Raw genomic sequence first — 22,616 nt, forward strand, 5'->3', positions numbered from 1 at the left:
TGCTACAATGATAGCAAGAAGAATGGTGTTAGGTCTAATGTGAATAATATGTAGATAAAGTAATTTTAGATTTGACTAGAGAGCAAAAAAGAAAAGAAAAATTAACAATGATTTGTTGATGTAAGAGCTTCACCACAAATAGTGTAGTCGCTATTTTTAAACTCATCCAAATGATATAATTTGGTGCAAATTTTTCAGAGTTGCATGTAATTTATCTTCATAAGAACGTGCACTCGTCTTAAAAAGATTTAAAATTGATTATTTTAATTATATTAATATTTTCATAGCATTTGTTTGAAATTTGAATTAATGCTCACTTAGATTTGATTTTATATAATATTTAAATTTCTTCGTTAGATTTTCTTGTCGGCCAATTGTGACAGCCTACCCTAAAAAAACGGTTCGATTAGGCCGGGAAGTACAACTTCAATTCACAACAACTCGAATTTAAAACTTTTCACAAACTCTTAATTTTAAAGGGAATAGATTAAATTAACTTTTTATTATTTAGCTAATCCTATTTACTATTCTTTTAATTTTAATTTAAAATAACTTAATTTGAATTTCTTTTACAAATAAATAAATAACTATTTAAAATATTTCTTAAATTCCTTAAAAATACTAATTTAATATTAAAAAAAATATTTGTTTTTTATGAAATTCTTTTAAAAGAATAAGTAATGCTGCACTTAATAAAAAGGAGAAAAGAATAATTAAATTAATATCCACGTCATTAAAAATATAAACGACAACAATCCACCGATAAGTAATTATATTATTAAAGCCTCCCTAATCAATAATCCACACAACCGTGATACAGTAATTATTATTTAAAGCCTCCCTAATCGATCACTAATAGGAATTCCAGCAAAGGTGACAGAGAGCAACAGTTTCATCTTTGTTTAGAAATTATTAAAATGACTAATAAATAAGAACTTTAAAAAGGGTAATAGAAAATTAAAGAGGAAAGTTTAATACAATTAAAATAAAAATAAAATTTGAGAAATATTAATTTGTTCATATGCCTATTATTCCCTAAAGAAAGCAGAGTTCTCGAAGAGTTTCATATTAGAAATGGATCCAATCAAACTAGGAGCTTCTTCCTGTCATTCTAGAACACAATAGGACTTTTTTTATCCAAATCAACCAAAACCCTAACCTTCTTCATGTTAAAAGTGAACTCGAAAGTGTAATAGTCTCCATCTTGATAAAAACCAACAAATAATTTTCCAGTAGTTCTCGTATTTTTTAGGTTGATTTTTCTTAAGGGAAGGTTATGGAGAAACCTAGAAAAGGCTCTTTAAGAAATACAGTTGATCGATAAGCGTGTCAACCAGTCGTTCCATAAAAAATCAAGAGAAAATTGAAAATAAACCAAGGACCAATACTTATTTCTTTTAATCTCTGAAAGAGTCAAACAGGATAATGGAAGTATTTTAATTTCTTTTCTAAACTAAAAATTCCTTCTTTAACTTCTAGATTTTTTTTAGATGACTCTTCATCATCAACCCAGATACATTACAAAAGAAAAAAAGTCTACCAACTAGAATCTTCTCTGAGTGAAATATCTGCAAATTAGGAGGTTGAAAGGCTCTTCTCTGAGCATTAAAGGTTCTTCATTCTCTGAATAATTGCACCACAACCACCCACCCAAAAGCTTCAGAACTACAATTTTAAAGGGGAAAAAAGAACTAAAAAGGCACACTTGAAAAAAGAACCTAAAAGAATACTCTCCACTGAAAAAAAAGAGACGAGAGACAAAGAGAGTAAATATATTTCATGCTCCAGGAGTTTAGTGAAAAGACCTGCCATTTAATCTTGTGCTTATTATTTTCCTTTTTCCCCCTCTTTTTTAACAATATTTAATTAATCATATAAACTTTTGCACCTTCTTAATAAAATAGTTTAGTGCTAATATTTCTGGTATTTTAGTTCTAGTATTTTATTAGGACTAGTTTTTTTGTTAAAATAGTAAAATTTGAAATATGCACATGGCTAGTGTTTTTACCATTATAGGGAAATATATATTATTTTCATGTAATTTCAACAGTTAACTAATAAAAGAAGGGGTAAATTGCACGCATAGTCCTTCAACTTTAGGGCTAGTATCATTGAAGTTTCTAAATCTTAATTTGTATCATTAAACCTCGTGGACTTTAATTGGAGTATCATTATCATCCAACACCATTAAGACTGATAAATGGAAAGTTGACGGTACAACACCTAAGCTTTTTTCCAACTCATTCAACTAGACACATCAACTCATTAATGAATCTTAAGCTTATGTGTGAGTCAAGTTGCACATTATTGTTACCATTTCTCCTATTTCTTCTCTTCAACTCCTCTCTCATCTATTGCATTCATTCTAGATTACTAATGTTATTTAAAAATATTATGTAATAAGAGTAAATTAGTTTAATCATTACCATGTAATCATATCAGCTTTTTAAATGACGTAAGTCATTTTTGCCTCTATTTACGAACAACACAAACTACATGATATCTTGACAACTAACGTCATTTAAAAGATTGATGTAATAAGAGTAAATTAGTTTTAATCACTGTCATGTAATCACGTCACCTTCTTAAACGATGTAAGTCATTTTTGCCTCCGTACTTTAGAATGATGCCATCTTAGAAGCCTGCCAGAATTTCTGCCCTCATCGGATCGTTTCTCTAGGCCAGACTATCACATGTCCACCAGTTTCCTCCTAGTTCGTCCTCGAACTACACATTTACTAGAGGAATCCTACTCTGATACGATTTTTAATGATCCAAAACCAGATCATAATTAGATATTGTCCGATTTGTCCCCCATTGGCCTCACAGTTTTATCACCTTGACGGATTCGAGATCTTAGAGGAGGTCACTCATCTTGAAATTTCTCCGAATCAAGTAGGTTTAACTTTGGAGTTCCTATAACCCCACGGCCAAATAACGAAAAGCTTCTCATGTTATTAGTTCCAACTCTTTACATATATGTTATTAACCATTTTCAGCCTTGTTTCAATGTGCAATACGATTCATTCATGTACCCTGTACCTTAGAGTGTTGCCATCCTAGAAGCCTGTCATAAACTGCTCCTTGTCCAAGCATCCTATTCTTACCATGACGTCCACTTTTGCTCTCATCGGATCACTTTTCTAGGCCAAGCTGTCACATATCTTTTTCACTAAAAAATTACTATATGTATTTATATTTTCCTCTAATTGATATAGCCACTATTTTTGTGTGTGTTATTAAAACCAATTAAAAAAGCCACACAAGAGCAGCAAAAGTACGAAAAATAGCTCCCACAAATAAAAAGAACTAGTCTAAATTAGAGAAAAAGATAGTTGTCCATGCATCTAAACAAAAAGATCTAATAATAATCAATCTTAAACGGTGACAATAACATAAAGAGTGTTTAATGCTAAAAAATAAGCAGAGGTAATCGTAACATGAATAGAAATATTATTGGTGATTATTATAAAATAGCTATAAAAAAGATATTTACGTTCTTGAAATTGTATCGATTAGTCAATTTAACACTTTAACTTTCGATTTAATATAACAGATGCATGAATTTTTTTTTTTTTTGTAATATCTAAACACCTTTAGCTTTCAATTTAACCTAATATATACATGAACTTTATTTTGGTAATATTTAATTGTCTTTTGTGCAATACACGTAGACGTATTGAATGATGATACAATGTCAAAAAGTATTAAAATATCACAAAAAGAGCAAGTTCGAGTGTCTATTAGCTTAAATTGAAAGTTAGAGTATTTTTTACTGATTAAATGACCAAAGTTCAAATTATAAATATTTTGACATTAATTGGAATCAATACAAATCAAATAGATAAAGAAATAGAATTGGGGCATTATGGATGGCCAAAATAAAATAAGAATTATATGCATAATACATTAAACAGTAAAAATTAATTTTTATTAAAATAAATTAGAAGAATACAATTACTTTTTCTAGCCTTACTAGACCTCCACCATCATCCATTGTTACCACTACCACTTACCACCACCATCGTGGATGTAACAAAGAACCTTAGTTTAAGGCCATGCATATTCATTGATCTCAATAGAGAGCCCCATGAAACACTAATCTAACTAATGAGAACAGTTGATCACCTATGTATCTGATATAAATTAGTTTCAGGCCATTTATGTAATAGGACTAGTACTCATATTTAATATTCTTGTTTTTTGAACTTGGATTTACAATTCTTTATTGCTTTTTTTTTTTACTTCTACTATAATTGCAGCAAAAGATTATCAAGAGCTCATCCTCCCAAACCTACTAGATTGAATTTAAACGATGAAACACAAAGTAGAACAAGAAAATTTCTTTGTTGTTTTGGGTCATATGTGACCCTTTATAACCACTTATTACAAGCTCTTTTAGCATTGATGTATAAAGAAGTATAATTGCTTTTGAAGAGGTGGTCTTTCCTTTCTTGCTTCTCTTTTCCACCAGAGAAAAACAAAGATTTTGGTTTCTCTAAAGCTCTTTTTTATGTATAAGTCAAACATGAATCTTTGTAAAGAACTGTTTTCAGGATATATATATATATATATATATATATATATATATATATATATATACACGTGTTTTTGTGTGTGTGTCTATATGAGCACATTGCATTTGGCTGCAACTTTTTCTAGTGTAAATAACCTTTCCTATGACTGGAAAAATAAAAATATAGTGGCCAACTAAGTTATATTTGTCATTCAGTGAGGAGGTCTTAAAACAAGACTCAATTTTTGAACACTTAGAAACTGTATGATTGGTTGAAATCTAATATACTTTTTCATCATAACAATGAATTGTTGCAATCTTAATAGAATTATACTAATTTGACGAAGTAAACACATGCTTCTGGCACTGGTTCCATATAAAGAAAATTACAAATATTATATCAAATAATACAAGCAATTTCATTTATAAGATTTATTCTTCTTAAATTTAAATGGGACAGGGAAAGAAAGAAGAAGAAGAACAGGGAAAAGGAGAATTAATGGTGATAATAATTTTGTTAATCGAATAGACTCATTATTAGCCACATCAACTTTAAGTAACTGTGATAATTATTTTATTACGTCGAAGAGCTTAAATTACAGGTTTTTGATAATTTAAGAGTTTATTTACATTTAAAAATAGTTAACTGTGATAATTAATTTAACTTTGGATTATTTTTTATTTTTAAATTTAGTTGTATATATTATTTTCATTACATGTATTAATTAGTAAAAAAGTAATAAATAATTGAATGAGTTACCTATGATTTTTCTAACAAATCAATAAATAAAAAAAGATCCACTTCTACTTATGATTTTTTCTATAAAAGAATTCAAGGAAATTAGAAAAATTTAAAAATATTAATTATTTTAAAAAAGTTTAATACTTGATAATAAATTTAAGAATTGAATTTAACTTTCCATTATAAAGACTAAATTAAGCTCTTTGACTGATAAGAAACAAATGACAAATAGAATTAATAATTAACTGAGAGCAACTATTATGGAGGCATTATTGTACTTCTTAAAAAGCAAAATTGGACTTATAAATTTGTCCAGATTTTAATAAGATAATAGTAATTAACTCATATTTATATACAAATGTATTAATATTTAGATATATTCTTTTGATAGGAGAATGTTGTTATTAATAATAATATAAAATTAACAAAATTGAGCAATGCAATATTATTAATTAGTAAAATATATATTTTAAAAATATAAGAGAAACTATAGTATTAAGGATAATGTAGATTATTTTACCAAATTTTAGAAAATATGATTATATTATAATGCTAAAAAGTTATTTTGAATTACAAATATGAAGAAAAAGAAGAACTTGAACTTAAGACCTTGCTGAAATCAGTATATGCAACTAATTCTTTTATTTTGTTTTTTTGATGTAAGAACTTAAATGAAATTACATGCCAACTATTACATGTAAGAATTGCTATCATATATTTTCTTTTCAATACATTGTAATGGTAATTCCAAAAATAATGCAGTCTAAGTTTCAATAAATAAATGATGAAACTCATTAGCTTATCTATTGATAAGATAATACAATTTTTTTAAACGATGTTAAATCCTAAAATTTATTTAGGAATCGCAGTTGGACCGAGATTTCAAGGTACCTAACTCGATTGGACTGTTATGTAACATGTTCGAGTAATTTATACGTGTCGGTTTGAATATGAACGCTCAAATACTTGCTCCGAACACGATTATTAAAACAGATACAGGTATATAGTATTCAAATTCGGTATCTGATACTCGGTTAAATGGTATACATATATATCGTATATGAAATAAAATAATTAAAAATAAAATTATAAAATTTTGTTTAAAATTACGTATAATTTTATACTTTTTATTAATATATCTTAGAATTTAATTATTGTAAACGAGTACTTATTTAATTTTTTGAATATTTATGTAAACAGATATTTAACGGGCAAGATATCCGATATCTATTTAAATATCCAAAAATTTATTTTATAGCTATATATATTAAATGAGTTTTTAAGGAGTTCGGATAGTATATATGTATGTATTTTTATTCAAATTTAAATAAATTTAAATATCAAAAATAATTTTTTAAATGAATTTAAAATAGATTTAGATATATATATTTTAAATCGAATTTGGATTTAAATTTTTTTAAATAGATAAAATATTTGTGGTCACTTTTAATCTTGTTGGGTTAAAAAAAAACTATTGAATTAACTTGCAAAGAAAAAAGAAAAAGAAAACGTTGTAGAGGGCATATGTGCAAAATTTCTGAATAGAAATTAATTAACCCGACATAATAAAGATCCTCATTTTCAAAACTTTGACAAAAGATCCACTCCACTGGCATCGGCGATTAAACACAGGCAACCGCATTAGAAGAATATGCCAATCGCTATTAAAAAGTAATTCAAATTAGAAGAAAAAAAAGAAGAAGAAACTAGTCGTTGGGGCTCACAAATTCAAATGGTATATATATTGGGTCATAACACAAGTTGTCCATTTTTCTTCATAACAAATCTCTTCTTCTTCCTCCTCAATTCTCTCTATTTCTCTCTCTAAACGCTCCTCCCTCTTTCTCTCTCTCAATGCTCCTCTCTCTCTCTCTTTCTCTGATTCTGTTTGAAAAGCTTGCTGTGCATAGATCTGCATTGTACTTATCTTGAGAATTCCGTGAGTATTGTTTTTATTTGCTGAATTTATTTCCTTAAAATCGAAGCTTTAAATGGTTACAAATTGAAGGAAATGTTGTGTTTCATGATCTTTTCCTTTATGTAAATTGGATACGATTATTTTAGAAATGGCAGGTTATACTTACCAAATGATTTGTCTCTCTGTTACTAACTTTCCTTTTGCTTTTCCTTTACAAACTTTTGGTGCTGTTTTGTTATATTAGATGCTATTTTCTTTCTTTTTCTTCTTAGATTTTCTTGCGATTGAATTAATTTCTTTATTTGAGACGAGTGTATCAATTGCTTAATCTGGATCTGTTGCTACTGCTTATCAAAATTGTAAATTATTATGATAATTAGACAACAAAGGAGGCTTTTTATTGGTGGAAAATTTAAATCACTTGATTTGTAGTTTCCTTTTGTAACTTCACTAACCCATCTTTGAGTACTGGCCTGGTTGCAGACCCCGCAGAGAGACTTTACGGTTAAGAATTTTTTATTAGAGATTTATAATGAAAATGTCAGGGACCTGCTGAACTCAGAATCAGGTCGAAATCTCAAGCTTTTAGATGACTTTCTTCCTTTTTTTTTTTTTTCTGAATCAGTAGATTTTCTAATAGGTGTTCTCTTGACTATATTTTGTGGTTCTCATATGCAGAAAGGTGCTGTGGTCGAGAAGTTGGTTGAAGAAACAACAACCGATGATCAGCATTTGAGGCATCTTATAAGTATGTGTGACTAGTGAAGAACTGTATTTTTGCGTTGGCCTTTCTGAAATCACCCATGATTTTCAGAATTTTGTAGACCTTGCTGGAAGTGAAAGAGCTTCACAGACACATGCAGATGGGGCGAGGCTCAGAGAAGGCGATCATATCAATCTTAGTTTGATAACTCTCACAACTATGATAAGAAAGCTCAGGTCAGACTTGAATATTATCATACTTTTTGATTATCAAGTTCTATATCATTCTTGCTTTTTTCTCCAACTTTTACATGTAGAATATATCCTTCGTCATACCGATACTTGCATGTTGTAATGGATTCTAAGATAACACCTAAGTACTACTGTCAGAGCCATCTAAGCAAGTTCAATAAGTACTTGTCTGATTCCTGTTGACTACATACTGAATTTCTTTTTTCCTTGTAGTGTTGCGAAAAGAAGCGGTCATATACCCTACGGGGACTCCAGCTTCCCGGCAAGTTTTGGAAAATGAGATTGAAACAGAGCACCAGAAAATGAAGACTTTATTTCATATCCGGTGAGACCCAGCCAGAGTCTGTGAAAGAGACTTCTACAATATGTGGAGACGTTTCATCAAAGGAAGGAACTCCAGGCTATCGTCATTCTATTTCTGTTAATACGAACAAAATGCAGAAGGTGGCTTAGAATGCAGCAGAGGAGAATGTGAGAAGCATAAGAGCTTATGTGACAGAATTGAAGGAACATGTTGCGAAACTGCAGTACCAAAAGCAGCTACTTGTTTGCTAGGTATAGTATTTGCAGTTCCTTCGGTTCTCTACTACTATATTGGCCTGTTATTTTCATTTGAATTTACGTAGTAACTTAGTATCAGGAAATTCATTTTCATATTCTTCATTTGTCTTCTCTATAGGTCATTGAGCTGGAAGCAAATGAAGCGGCATTTGGCAGAAATAGGCAATTCAAGCCCTGCTCCTCATGTTGGAGATGAGCTTACAATTTCTATCGTCAAGGTTTTTCTCTTTTTTTTAGCCTACGAACTTACACGAACTGACATTACTTGCGACTGTTAATATCCATTGAATGCTTAAACTAATTTTCTTTTATTTCTTGCTTAAACTAGCTCGAGCAATGAGACGTGAAAGAGAGTTTCTGGCAAAGAGTTTGACTTCACGTTTAAATGAAAGTGCTGAGATAGTGGTAAGGATTGTAGGATTATGTGAGAATTCCATTTGACCTAAATTTTGCACTACCAACAGATAACAGACCCTGGATTATGGGGTGGAACCCAATTTCAAACCTTCTACATTTCTGACAATTACATTTTTCATTTGTAAGTATTTCCTATTTCTGTACTTGTAAATGAATTTTAGAGGTTTTTTCTCCATGCATCATTTGTTTATATCTCTACTTTTGCTCAAATTATGGTGTGACCAATGCGCATGGATATGGCAATCTTAATATTTTAATAACAAAAGAATTGATTTATCTTGTTTCCATATGATCTATTATTTTCTCCGTTGATTGGTTGATCTTCCACTTGTGAATTGTAAAAATACCAAACAGTTTTAATCAATGTCTCCTTTTCTCCTTTCCTGTCAAGAATACCAACAATATTAGTAGACTTTACAAATTTCTACAAGTGTGACTCTGCAATAAAAACTAAGTTATACAATACTTTTATGTCTTTTTTAAGTCCTTTAATTGTCTGCATTCTTCCTTTATCACTTGTATCCATCATAATTAGATAAATTGGCTACTTTCGAGGCATTGTAGAAGAAAAACTGCTACTTCAGGACCCATACCCACCGGTAATAGTAATAGGCTGTTTCTTTTCCAACATTATGTCTATTTTAAACTTATCATCTTTACTTCTTTCTTTTTATATTTCTTAACGAGTTCAAATTACATTACTGGATTATAATTGTCTGTAGTCTGAATTGAAACAAACATATGACTAGTAATTAAGAGTCCATTAGAATCTAATAAAATTTATTAAAGAAAATATGGCTTATAACTGAAGATAATTAAAATTTCCATTACAATAGTCATAATATTATAACACTTTATTTTGTTGGTTTAGCTTCTTTTATCGGTGGAAGTATTAAATTTAGTAGTTTATTAATTTATTACTGATTGTGCTACAGTTCAAATGCAAGTTTATTTTCTGTTATCTCTTTTCCAGTAGTTCTAATATTATTTTATAGTTGTTCTTAATTCGCTTTTAATTTCTTTTATTTTATAATTTATTTATTTATTTGCATTTTTATTTGTTAATGTCCTTTACTAATCTAAATTTTTTCATAATGACATATTCTACTTATCCGGTTTAGAGATCCTAAGCGATCTTCTTTAGACTTTTATGATTAGTTTTTAGTTAATTAATTAGTTCTTCTTATTTGATTGTTTTGAGGCTTTAAGTCATGGTTGTAATTAATTTTCCTTAATCGTCCTGATCTCCTTAACCCTTTTCTAGATTTCTTTTTTCTCCTTCCCCCCTTCTATGTATGTTCTTTTTATTGTTTTTAGGTTTTCACCACACATGTCTATAAGAGAATATAAAACCAACTTAGAATTTATGAGTGATCACCCCACATGCATAACATAAGATGAATAAAGCTTACCAATGTAAGCTTCGTATGCCTCATAGTTCATTTTTAACATGCTAAACTAAAATGAGTTCGGCACCTAGATTTAGATAATAAAATTATATTCTGATTTGGTCACCTTGCATGTAAAAGTTTTGAGTGCAACTTACCAATTAGGTTAGAATTATTTGCTCACATCACAGTAAATTAGATAAAAAAATATTCATGCTTTAAAATAAGTAAAATTGACTAGATTAATGTAATTTGATTAAGCTAGAAAAAGATTCATTTACTTTAGTGGAATCTAAGTGAGCCTAGGCAGATAGGGATGCCTCTTCAAACCTTCTATGTGATATTGAAAAGGGGAATATTAGGCTCTTCACAAGGGATACAAAGCTGTGTATCCTTACTCTCTTATTTATGTCGATATTTTTGAGTGGCGACTCTACTTTTTCGATGATAACATGATAATTGTGGTCTTCTAGGTTCCCTAGAGCAAACGATTCATTTTGAAATGAGCCTAGTATGAAGAGCGGTTTCTCAACACAGTGACGTGGTTTAAAATCACTTGGGGCCTAAGTTTAAAAAATATTGGACTTATACATTCCTACTATATGGCGAAGGGGATGGAAATTTTTTGAACTAACTAAAAAATACTCGGTATTAATTGGTAATTCATCTAATTAACTACTTTAATACATTTCTAATCATAATCTAAAAATTCAATCCTACAATCCTATATAAGAAGATATACATTTCTTCTCCTACTAATTGAATTAATTAATGATTACTCTATTTCAAACTCACACAATGATTAATCTTGACCCCGGCCTCGAGTGATTTACAATCTCCTCACTGTGTCGAGAAACTGTTCTTCATACTAAGCCAATTTCAAAAAGAGTCGTTCGTTCTAGAGATCTAGAATACAATGATCATGTAACCATAGAAAAAGTTAGAGTCGCCACCCGAAATGTCAGTACAAATAGGAGAGCGAGGATGATGACTTAGTTCATATGCCTATTCTTCGCTAAAGAAAGCAGAGCTCTTGAAGCCTTTTCATATTAGAAATAGATCAAATCAACTAGGAACTTCTTCCTGTCATTCCAGAACCGAGTAGGCCTTTGTTGATCAAGATTAACTAAGACCTAACCTTCATGTTAAAAATGAACTCGAAGGTGTAATAGTCTCCAGCTTGATAAAACCAACAAATAATTTTTGAGTAGTTCTCGCATTTTTTAGGTTGATTTTGCTCAGGGGAAGGTTATGGAGAAACCTAAAAAAGGCGCTTTAAGAAATACAGTTGATCGATAAGCGTGTCAACCAACCATTCCACAAAATACCAAGAGAAAATTAAAAATAAACCAAGGACCAACAACTATTTCTTTTAATCTCTGAGAGAGTCAAACGAGATAATAGAAGTATTTTAATTTCTTTTCTAAACTAAAAACTCGTTCTCTAACTTCTAAATTTTTTCGAGATGACTTTTCATCATCAACCCAGATACGTTACAAAAGGAAAAGAGTCTACCAACTAGAATTTTCTTCGAGTGGAACATCTGCAAATTAGGAGGTTGAAGGGGCTTCCCTGAGCACTGAAGATTCTTCATTCTCTGAATAATGGCACCACAACCACCCACTCAAAAACTTCAGAACAACAATTCTAAACAGGAAAAAGGAACTAAAAAGGCACTCTTGAACAAAGAACCTAAAAGACAAACACTAAATATGCATTCCACTCAGAAACGAGAGACGAGAGAGAGAGTAAATGTATTTCATGCTCTCGGAGTTTAGTAAATGTATTTCAGCTTTTTAAATATTAAGATCCATTGAGCCAAGAAATTAATCTTAGGGTGATTTGGACCCGGCCAACAAATTCAAAGGGCAAATTGCTACTTAAATCGTATAAGAATCAAAGTCAGCTACCTCTTTTAATTAAATCCTTTAACTGGTTTGACTTACAGGAAGAAGAGACGAAAAGAGATTCTTCCTCCATCATACTAACTAATAGATTAGTTCTAATTATACAATAATTTCTAATCTTAAAAAATAATATGTTAATTATATTTTTAAAATTAATTTTACATTTAATTGATAAATTAAGAAATAAAAATTTTAATAAATATATATATTTTTGACACATAAATATTATACTAATATATAATTTTTATATTTATTCTATATTTAATATATAGACAACTGAAAACCGAATTAAATTTCTGTTAGGTTTGGCTTTTCGGTTCAAATAGGATAGTGCATACCCCTAGTAATTACCCTCTTTCTTATCTTTACAAATTTTATAAAGTGCTAATAGATCTGATTGCTTGGTTTTTGGATTTATGCTTGGTTCATCCTAATTCTTTTTTCTTGTTTTCATTGGTGAATGTAATTATCCATTTTTTCTTTATAGATCTTGATTAAATGCTAATGAATTTAATTGCTTGGTTTGATTTTTTATCTTTTAGAAATTAATGCCTTTAGTGATTGGTAATTTGAGTTTCTTTTATCACAAAAGAACTCCCAATTGGTTTTAATATGCTCGAAAAATTCTTTGAGTCCATTCCTTCTACTACTATTGAAGAGATTAACTTCCTTCTTTCTATTTTGTTAATAGTTTCCTTAATTATATATATATTCTTGCTGATAATGTAAAATAGTTGCAATAAGAAAAAAAGAGAAGTGTATGTGTTATTTAAGAGTTTAAAAACCGAGAAGGTAAGGATAATATAAAATGAAAGAATGGGAGGAGGAGACTAAGAGAAAAATTTGGTCATTTTTCTAGACATTAAGATCTGAACTCTATGTCATGCTCCCTATCTTTTTTCTTTTTTTGCTTTGTTGTTATCGTTTTAGTTACAGTTATTATAATGATAGTAAACACTCATTATCTACTTATAATATACTCGAAAAATACTATATACTTTTAACTGTATTTTCTATTATAATTCTAGTATTATTCTTATGTTTGCTTATATAGCTTAGCAAATTCTAATTATTGGTTAAAAATTAGAGCAAAAAGTTCATTTTTTTTTCTTTTCTATTCATGTGATATGATTATATTAGATCATGTTAATCATGCATAGGAAAAATAGAATTTTGGATTCTAAAGAAGCAAAACGTACATCTTATTAGATTTTTTTATTAAATCTTTTCTTAGTTTCTTTTTGCTTTTACTAGTTTTACATATGTACGGTTCTTTTTTATGGGGAAAAATCATCTTGTGTAACTTTTTTTTTTTAAATAAAACCTTATTAACATCGTAAGAGGCTTAAGATCATGTTGTTCTCTTATGCAAAATTCAAGGAAGATGAAGATTTTTGATAGTGAGTATAAATCATGTGGCAAGCTTAATGAAATGGATAAAACAAAAAAGATTTGGAGGAGAACTTGATGTGATCGTCATGTGGTTTTTTTATTGACACATTATATATGATGAACAAGTAGTTCTATGATATTATTAATAGGTATAATAATAGGACTATTCACTTTAATACTAAGTAAGTATTATTTTTTCATAGATATGTTTTCAGCTGTAAATTTTATTTATTTGGATTTGTTATGAATGAATTATTATTGCTTCAGTTTGAATGTATAAGTGTTAGTCTTTTTCTATCAAAGGAATTTTGTATACTCACATATACTTATAATATACTTTAATGATACCCTTTGTATACTCAAAATAAACTTAGTGTAAACTATATATACTCATAATATACTTAGAATGTTTATTACATCAAAATTTACATACCTCATGTTTTCTTTTCAATATCTATTGTGGTGAAGAAAAGTAGGAATTATGTCCATATAAATTCTTAAAGAAATATAAAAGATGGTTCTAAAATTTGAATGGAGAAAACTCAGTAACAATTAGAGTATCACATGCCTAAAGTAAACTCATTATATACTTACTATACATTTTTTACTGTATTCATACAAGTCAATAATAACAATAGTAAAAAAATCTGATTCTTTCAACACGTGCATTTTATCAAATATCTAAATTACAATATTTGATTCAACAAAAAACCAATTACATTTCCCTAATTTAATATTTTATTTGGTAATTTTGAAATAAATATAATAAGAAAAATTTAGTAAGAATCATAGTATAATATATCTGAAATACACTCTCTGCATACTTAGTATATACTGTTTTCTATATATCTTAAAGTTTTATTGGCAAAATTGATTACACATCTTAAGGGATAGCATATGACTCGTAAATAAAAGAAAAAATAGAAGTAATCTTTATTCTTAATTTTCTAATTCGTTTAACATTTTCCTAGAATAAAAATAATTCAGCAAAAGTTTAAGCTAATTAATTTATATTTTCTAACAAAGCTCATTCAATAAATAATAAATATTATTATTATTGTCTGTCTCATTTTTTGTAGGTTCATATACTAAAAACATGACAAATAATGAGAGTAAATAAAAAGAAAAGCTCTTCAATACCTTAAAAAAATGAAAGAAAGTTCACTAATAGCCAAAAAAGAAAATAGTAATTATCCCAAACTTTAACCCTATATTAAACCCCATGCTCATTTCTTGCATTTTCACACAGCAACCAAGAATGTGACAATGATATCTATAAGAGCAAATAAAAGGAAAGATCACCAAAAACTAAAAGAGAAAAAAGAAAAGAAAAGCTCACCAAAATATTGACACCGTAAAAGATAATAGTTATTATCCCAAACTTTAACCCACTGTTACTTGAAAGAAACATGTTAAATCACTCTTTCTTTCTTGTGCTCTAGCTATCTCTTTCTCTTCCTCAATATCTACTGTATGGAGCTTGATAGAAAGTTGAGGAAGAATTTCCTTACCTTTCAAGTCTTCTTTTAAAGATCTATAAAAATTCATCAGATCTTTAAAAACGTTGATTGAATAAAATTCAGCGAGTAAATAAAATGTTGGTCTTAATAGTTGAAGAAGATGATGTAGTTGGCCACAATGTGTAAAGAAGGTAATAATAGAAAAGAAACGAATAGTTTGGCGTGAATTAGAAAAATGCAAAAGAGAGATTACTGTAAAGAAGGTAATAATGAGTATGAAATGTAATAAGGTAGCATTAGAAGATGGAGGCAATTTGGAGAAAGCTAAGAGCACGCGTCTTTTTATGGATTAAGTGTATAAAAGTTAAATTATTATTTTTAGAGTAATTTTGAAAGATTTTGAAGATAGAAGTAAAGAATTTAATTAGGTTAGTTTTTTTTAGGTATTTGTATAAGATTTTTTTTTTTGAATAAGCTTCTTGATATCTTATCTTAATGGCCTTAAAAACTACTTTAGTATCGAAACGAGTCATATCTATAGTTGTCCAAGACACATGTACCCCGTACCTTAGAGTGTTGTCATTCTAGAAGCCTGTCATAAGCTGCTCCTTATCCAAGCATCCTATCCTCGCCCTGGCGTCCACTTTCGCCCTCATCGGATCGCTTCTCTAGGCTTATTCACAAAAAAAAATACTATATGCCTATAAATGAAAGTGCGTCAAATAACAAAGTACGTATTTATACTTTCCCCTAATTGTTATAGCCACTATTTTTGTGTGTTGTTAAAACCAATTAAAAAAAGTCACACAAGAGCAGCAAAAGTACGAAAAATAACTCCCACAAATAAAAAGAACTAGTCTAAATTAGAGAAAAAAATAGTTGTCTATGCATCTAAATAAAAGGATCTAATAATAATCAATCTTTAACACGGCAGGGCTGATGTGTAAAATACCATCAACCGTTTTCCAAGGATAATGGACCAACAAAGAAAAGTGACTACAATTCTATAAATCAAGTCATCAATCAGCTCAAAAATAGCATACTTAAGTGCATAAAGACACAGTGTCCTAACATCCCCTAAAAATACACAACACCTAGCGATAGCAATTTTAGATATGTCTAGAAACCATATGAGAGAGTAGGATTAAAGGTTTACCCACAACCACCCCACACTTGAAGAACACACTGTCCTCAGTGTAAAATATTATGGATACACCGCATGGGATGCTCAACTAAGAGAACAAAGGAAATACAATCCAAGTGCATGACATGTATGAAAAATAAGGTAAATAATTGTAGAAAAATAAAAATATCTAGGGGACTGCCCTGATCATCCATCGAGGCTGATGTAGTGGAAATTCAGTGCCTCCTCGGTAGAATCTGAAAACAATAAAATAAAGAAATAAAATAGAAAATGAAATAAAAATTAAATAGAATATGAAAACTAAAACTAATAAAATGTTTCAAAATAAAAGGTTAAAATATTAGAAATTAAAGATAAAAATTGGGGTGCCTCCTAAAAGCGCTTCTTTTTGATGTGATGAGTCTTCTTAGCTGGACTCATGGTGAAAAGAAAATGGTGGGGATCGATGACCATCCATCCTTCTTCTAAGCAAATGGCTTCAAGTATCTGCTTAGAGGGATAATCATCAATTTTCTCTTTCCGACTATCAAGCAAGCTGCCAGTATGATGGGCAAAACTCGCTCCTCATATAATTGCACGTAGTCATGATGCTCTAGGGACTCTTCCAATTTGAAAGCTGAAGTTTCACCAATTGGAAGGATCGACGGTTGGGCAATTTCTTCAAGAACGTCAATGGTTTTCTCCAGTCCTTGTCTTGGTTCACTTGCTAGAAGAAACTCGAGCTCCTCCAAAACTTCTTCATTGGATAACTCGTGCTCATCTTCCATCATCGAAGGGACTTGTGGAAAATCCACTAAAAATTCCTGTAACTGCAACTCAGCATCATCAACTGTACATTCCTGTTGATAGTCTTTCAGAGGAATCATGTTCGCCTCTTCCTTTTATGGTTCCATCTCCATGTTCAAGAAAACATCCTGCACAGAAGCATCATCGTCAAACATAGTAGATAAACTAGAAAAATTCTCACCTGAACGCAAAGTGATGGCGCTCAAATGTTCCTCGGATTCAGTAGCGTTTGATGGAGTTCCCCATTGTTCTGTCACTAGTAACTTAAAGATCAAGCCTACTTGATCCTCTATGTTCTCAATTGAGGCTTGTTGACTTTTATGTATCCTCTTTGTTTGTTGGAATCTATCATCAAGACTTGCAATGAACCTTATCATCAGCTCCTCTGACACTAACTCTTCATCTTGAGTTGATGGTGCAAGATTAGGCTGCTGATGTAGTTGCTGAAATCCTAGTGGTTCTTGGCTATCTAAGCTCCATCCAAAGGGTGAATGAGTGCTTCATTCTTGATTGTAGGTGCTTTCATACAAGTTATTTAGCCAGCTTCCGGTATAATTCACCTGTTCAAAGTTATAAGAACAGGTCCCGTATTAGGTGAAGGGAAGCTTTCAGTCTGTACTGGTTAGAATAAACAGATCAGTCTTAATTATGGCACCAAGAAGCATGGAGTGAAAAGAAGCCGAAGCAGGGGAAGATTGGTTCTGGACTCTACAGACTTGATTGACAGGCTTAGACCTTGCATATACTACTTCTCAGGCAAGTTAGAGGATCCCTTCCGTTGGATTGGGCTTGTCAGGGTACGGCCTCTGGCGGCTTAACAGCTTCCGGTATAATTCACATGTTCAAAGTTATAAGAACAATGAGCAACATCACTATACAATGGACAATCATTACTCAAATGTAGACCACAATGGATTTCACAAAAATCTTGAGATGAAAGGATGGGAGTGGAGAGTTGATCGGTAGCCCTGCAAAACAATTCCATTCGAGCTTCTAAAGATGCACGGGTATCCCAATTTTTAGCACTCTCTTGGTTCCTGATCCCATTTTTCAACGTGTCATTCAAAGAGTTTAACATTTAACCTCCTTATCATCCACTACCTGAATCATAAACTTAACTAAATATATATGTACAAAGAAAACAGAAATAAATAAAAAAAATGGCCAAATTAACAAATAATAAATTTTGCTCTAGTTTTCAAACATTCCCCGGCAACAGCGCCAAAAACTTGATAGGCTAATTGTGTTAGCTACAATCTAAGGCAATGAACCTATCGATGCAGTCTAGCACTCATGGCGAGTATCAAGGTCGTATTCCTCGGGAAAGTGAAAGCCCAGAGTTACTTCTTTATTCTTCATTATATTAACCTAAAATGAATGATGAATAATTTCTAAACTAACTAATAGCTATAAACTAAGTCCTAAGGGAGATGTAGGAATAAATGGATAAATGAAATAACCAAGACAAGAAAGCAAACCCAAAGGGAACCTAAACTAGTTGGAAGTCAAACAAAAGATAAAGGATTGATGAGTCTAATTATGCTACCCATGGACAAATTCTTAACTGATTCGGTTTCTCTCTCGAGATAACCGAATTCCTAAACCTAATAACCTAAAGTTGGATTCTCTTCCTAACGATTGATTCTTAAATTAGCATTAAGCTTTAATCTGCCTCTATTAAGCTTTGTTAATTCTTAATCCGGCTAGTTAATTATCCTTATCTCTAAGTGATTATTATCCAGTTCTTGCTATTCAAAATTTCAATTGCCAAATGGACTTCTCAATCACATAAAGCAATCTAAACACCACAATTAACAATGTCTCATGAATAATGCATTTTATTAATACTGGCAGCAAGAAGAATATAAAACTAACTCAAACAATCCAGCAATATAATATTAAGCCAACATAGTAAAGAAATCCCAATGGATTTAATCAATCTAGCTAAACATGTTCATGTTCAAAACAATCAAGGAAATCAATTACAATGGAAGAATAATGAAAATGAAACATGTACATCCTTTTCTCTCGAATTGGATGAATAACTCCAAATCTGGATTTGCACTACGATTAATCTCCTAAATTGCCTCTCGAATTGCTCTACTACTGTTTTGCATTTGGAACCTTGCGATTCTGGGATTCTTTCTCTCTACAACTCTCTCCCGAACTCAGCACTATGCAAAAACCAAACCAGCCGCTAGGGCTCTCTCTCACTCCTTGCTTAGCTAACCCTAAAAAAATAGTTTTCCTTATATAATTGTCTCAGCATGGCCGTGGTCAAGGCCGTGCTGGTCAGCACGGCCGGATTCCAGGCCGTGCTGAACATTCGGATCTCAATAATTTGGGCTTCCTCATGGCCGTGCCCCTGCCGGTGCTGAGCCACCACGGGCCATGCTGGAGGCCGTGGTGGCTACAGAAATTGTGCCCAAAGTGCCAATTTCAAGGATCAAAAGCTAATGATTAGTCACGGCCAGAGTCCAAGCCGTGGTGATTTGCACGGCCTTAACCTAGGCCACACTCAATGTATGCACTGCGAGCTCTTGTCCAATCTTGATGAATTCCCATCCGTTTTCGCATGTATTGATCTATAATTGCTATATTACTGATGATGGTCCTATAAATTCTCCTAAAATGAAAAAGAACACAAAACACGAGTGATCTTGGAATAAAAGCACAATAATTGCTAAGAAAATACGCGATAATATACAAGTAAATATGTGTACAACTATGCATATCAGCAACCTCCTCACTGTGTCAAGAAACTGTTCTTCATACTAGGGCAATTTCAAAAGGAGTTGGTTTACGATTTAGGGAGGTTTGTGAAGCGCCCCTAAAGTAGATAGATGTTTTCCTAGCCTAATAAGATTACTTTAATACGGTCCCTTTGCTCGTTTTAAGCACGACCTCTTTTTTTTATCTTATTTAGCATGTGTAGTGAGCAAAATGATACTAGCCTTTTGGATCTCATTCCTTTAAGCATTATAGAAGTCGGTGTTATAACCGGGAAGCTGATAAGTATGCATTTTGATGAAAGGTGGTTTCATTACTTTATTGCTTGACTAGCTACATAGGTCACCTCTGTTAGGCTAGAGTTATTTGCATTATTACTATAGGAATTCCTTATGCTCAGCCGCCTAAACCCTAAACATTGGGAGCATATTCCCTTTCACTTCAGCATTATACCCATATTGGCCTATAAAATCTCTCAGCACGTCTTTTCCAATCCTCTTTTTACTTTTTATTATCAGTGCCAACGAGCCAGCAGCTCCGATCAAATAGCTGAAGTACGATTATCTACTACTTGATAAGAATTTAAGAAAGCCTGGGATACTCATGACCATCAAAATTGTACAGGTCAAGGAGGTTCACCCTTTCCCTTGGAGGTATTCGGCATAGAAGGCTTCCTATCTTCCATCTTGTCCATTTATTTCATCATTTCCTCAAGTTGAGGATTTTTCACTAGAGGTGCAAGAGATGAGCTGGTAGGCTTTGGCCCGCACTTCATCATCATTATCAATAAACTCTGTCATAATGAGTGGTTGTTAATCAGGAGTGGAATTGTTAGAATTGGCAGGAGTAGTACCACTGATGGTTGCATTTCTTGTGGCTAAGAATAGTTTTAAAAGATCTAACTGTTGTTTCTATGTCCATCAAGCATTTCATCTATTCTTTCATCATAGTCATATAAGCTTACAATGTTTATAGGTCTTAATAGCAAATAATTAAGCAAAATATTAGAGTAAAAGAAATTAAACATTGAATTTAAAAACAGTACTAAAACTTTTGAAAATGCAATAACAATAATTATAAATGATTAATTAGTAAATAATTAGTTAAAAATAAAACTCGTGCTAGTAGAAACTGAGCTCATGCAAGTCAAGCCATAGAGGCCTAGGAAACTCTCAAAACGGCAGCCAAAATCATCAAAATGTTAAAAAGTGGGTTTGAAAGCTAAGCTTGCACACGAGTGGAGGGTGAGCTCTCGCAAGCTTAGGAAAAGATTCAAAACAATCAGTAACAGTAGACAAAAACAGCAAAATGGGGGCTTGAAAGGCTAAGCTCCACGCGAGCTCAGGAAATGTCGATGTAACGATATAAAATTGACTAGTCAAAAGTTGAACTCGCGCGAGTATGGGTTGAACCAGCGCGAGTTCAACTATGAAAAACCCGATTTTCACAACCAAATCATTAAAAAATCAAAATAGAAAAAAGAAAGAACATAAGTTTTAAAGATGAAAATAGTCACAAAATATCAAATAAATATTTAACTTTAGTACTTAAGTGGTGGCTTTAGAATCAAAATGAAATTAAAATACTTGATTAACGGCGGAATAGGTGTCTAAAAAAGCTTTTGTTTCTCTTGTGTTTAAAGAGGTAGGGGAAGAGAGGAAGTATATTGTGGCTAGGGTTTTAAGAGAGTGTGGGTATTATTTTAATTGTGAGGGTTTTCTAGGAAAAAAATATGAATATATGGGCAGGGTAAGGTTTAGGAAAATGAAGGGTTTAGATGGTTTTAGGATTTAGGAATAGAATGTCTAGATCATGAGTTGCTTGTCTAAAATAATTAGAAAAGAGAGTATCTAAACTTGAGCTAGCACTAGCTTAGGTGCGCAATGCAGGCTGAAGCAAGCTCACGCAAAATGCAATTTTTGCCCAGGGGTTAGTTCGGGGGTACTTTATCAAATATTCACACATTTTTCTTCTTCAAAAGTATTCACTAACTAAAATGTCTCATCATCGGGCTTATTAGAATTTTGATTTGAAAATTCAGTACTGACATCAAGGTCCACAAGCCGACAGTTATTAACCCAATCCCTAAAAGCATTACTCTAACTAGCATCAAAACCACTGCCAACTTTTCTGTCAAAACTATGAAGAATGTAATTAGAATCCCTAATATAAGCTAATTTAGCTAAACTATCCCACACTTCTCTTTTATTGCTACGACAAGGACTACTAAACACAAAGGTAATGAAAAAAGAACCTAGAATCCACATAAAAATAGTGAATATAGTTATTGGATAAAGAAAAACCTTGCATTTGTACCTCAGAAGTCCACTCTAAATGAAGACCAACTTTGTTGCCCTTAGCCTCATAGTAGGGAACCACTATGAAATTTAAGTTTGATCCTTTACCTTTCTAAACTAGTTAGTCTTATGTTTGATCCCCATAAGAAAAAACTATTAAATATCTCCATTCAGACCAAGCTCTTTTAGAGCTTAAACTGTCAAGAAGGCTCCAACCCTTGATAGTTCTGAGTAATGATACTCATGGCTCCCAAGTGGATTTAGGCGAGCCACTAGCGCCTTGACAATCAGTTCCAATGAAGCTACCACCCTAACCTTTACCACTTTCTTTAACCATTGTATCTCCGACCTAGCTTGAGTAGGATCATTAGTAAGTTCCTAAAGCTTTAAAGACTTCTTCTGAT

At 31.4% G+C, this 22,616-nt stretch overlaps 1 long non-coding RNA gene across 7 annotated transcripts in view; it reads left to right on the plus strand.

The window, feature by feature from the left end:
• Positions 1 to 6,701: 6,701 nt before the first annotated feature.
• The window catches only part of LOC107262553, a 76,527-nt gene continuing 60,612 nt past the window's right edge, over positions 6,702 to 22,616 (plus strand). For 2 of the 7 annotated variants that reach the window (XR_007217353.1, XR_007217351.1), the window contains exons 1-5: positions 6,705 to 7,197; positions 7,660 to 7,744; positions 7,855 to 8,115; positions 8,344 to 8,685; positions 8,810 to 8,909. This is a non-coding gene — a long non-coding RNA (uncharacterized LOC107262553). Of the gene's footprint in view, positions 7,198 to 7,659; positions 7,745 to 7,854; positions 8,116 to 8,343; positions 8,686 to 8,809; positions 8,910 to 9,019; positions 9,307 to 9,643; positions 9,687 to 22,616 lie in introns of those variants that run through there. The other 5 variants (XR_007217348.1, XR_007217347.1, XR_007217352.1 and 2 more) reach the window with 5 other exon arrangements.

Source organism: Ricinus communis, chromosome 9, assembly GCF_019578655.1.
Source record: "Ricinus communis isolate WT05 ecotype wild-type chromosome 9, ASM1957865v1, whole genome shotgun sequence".
NCBI classification, from domain to species: Eukaryota; Viridiplantae; Streptophyta; class Magnoliopsida; order Malpighiales; family Euphorbiaceae; genus Ricinus; species Ricinus communis.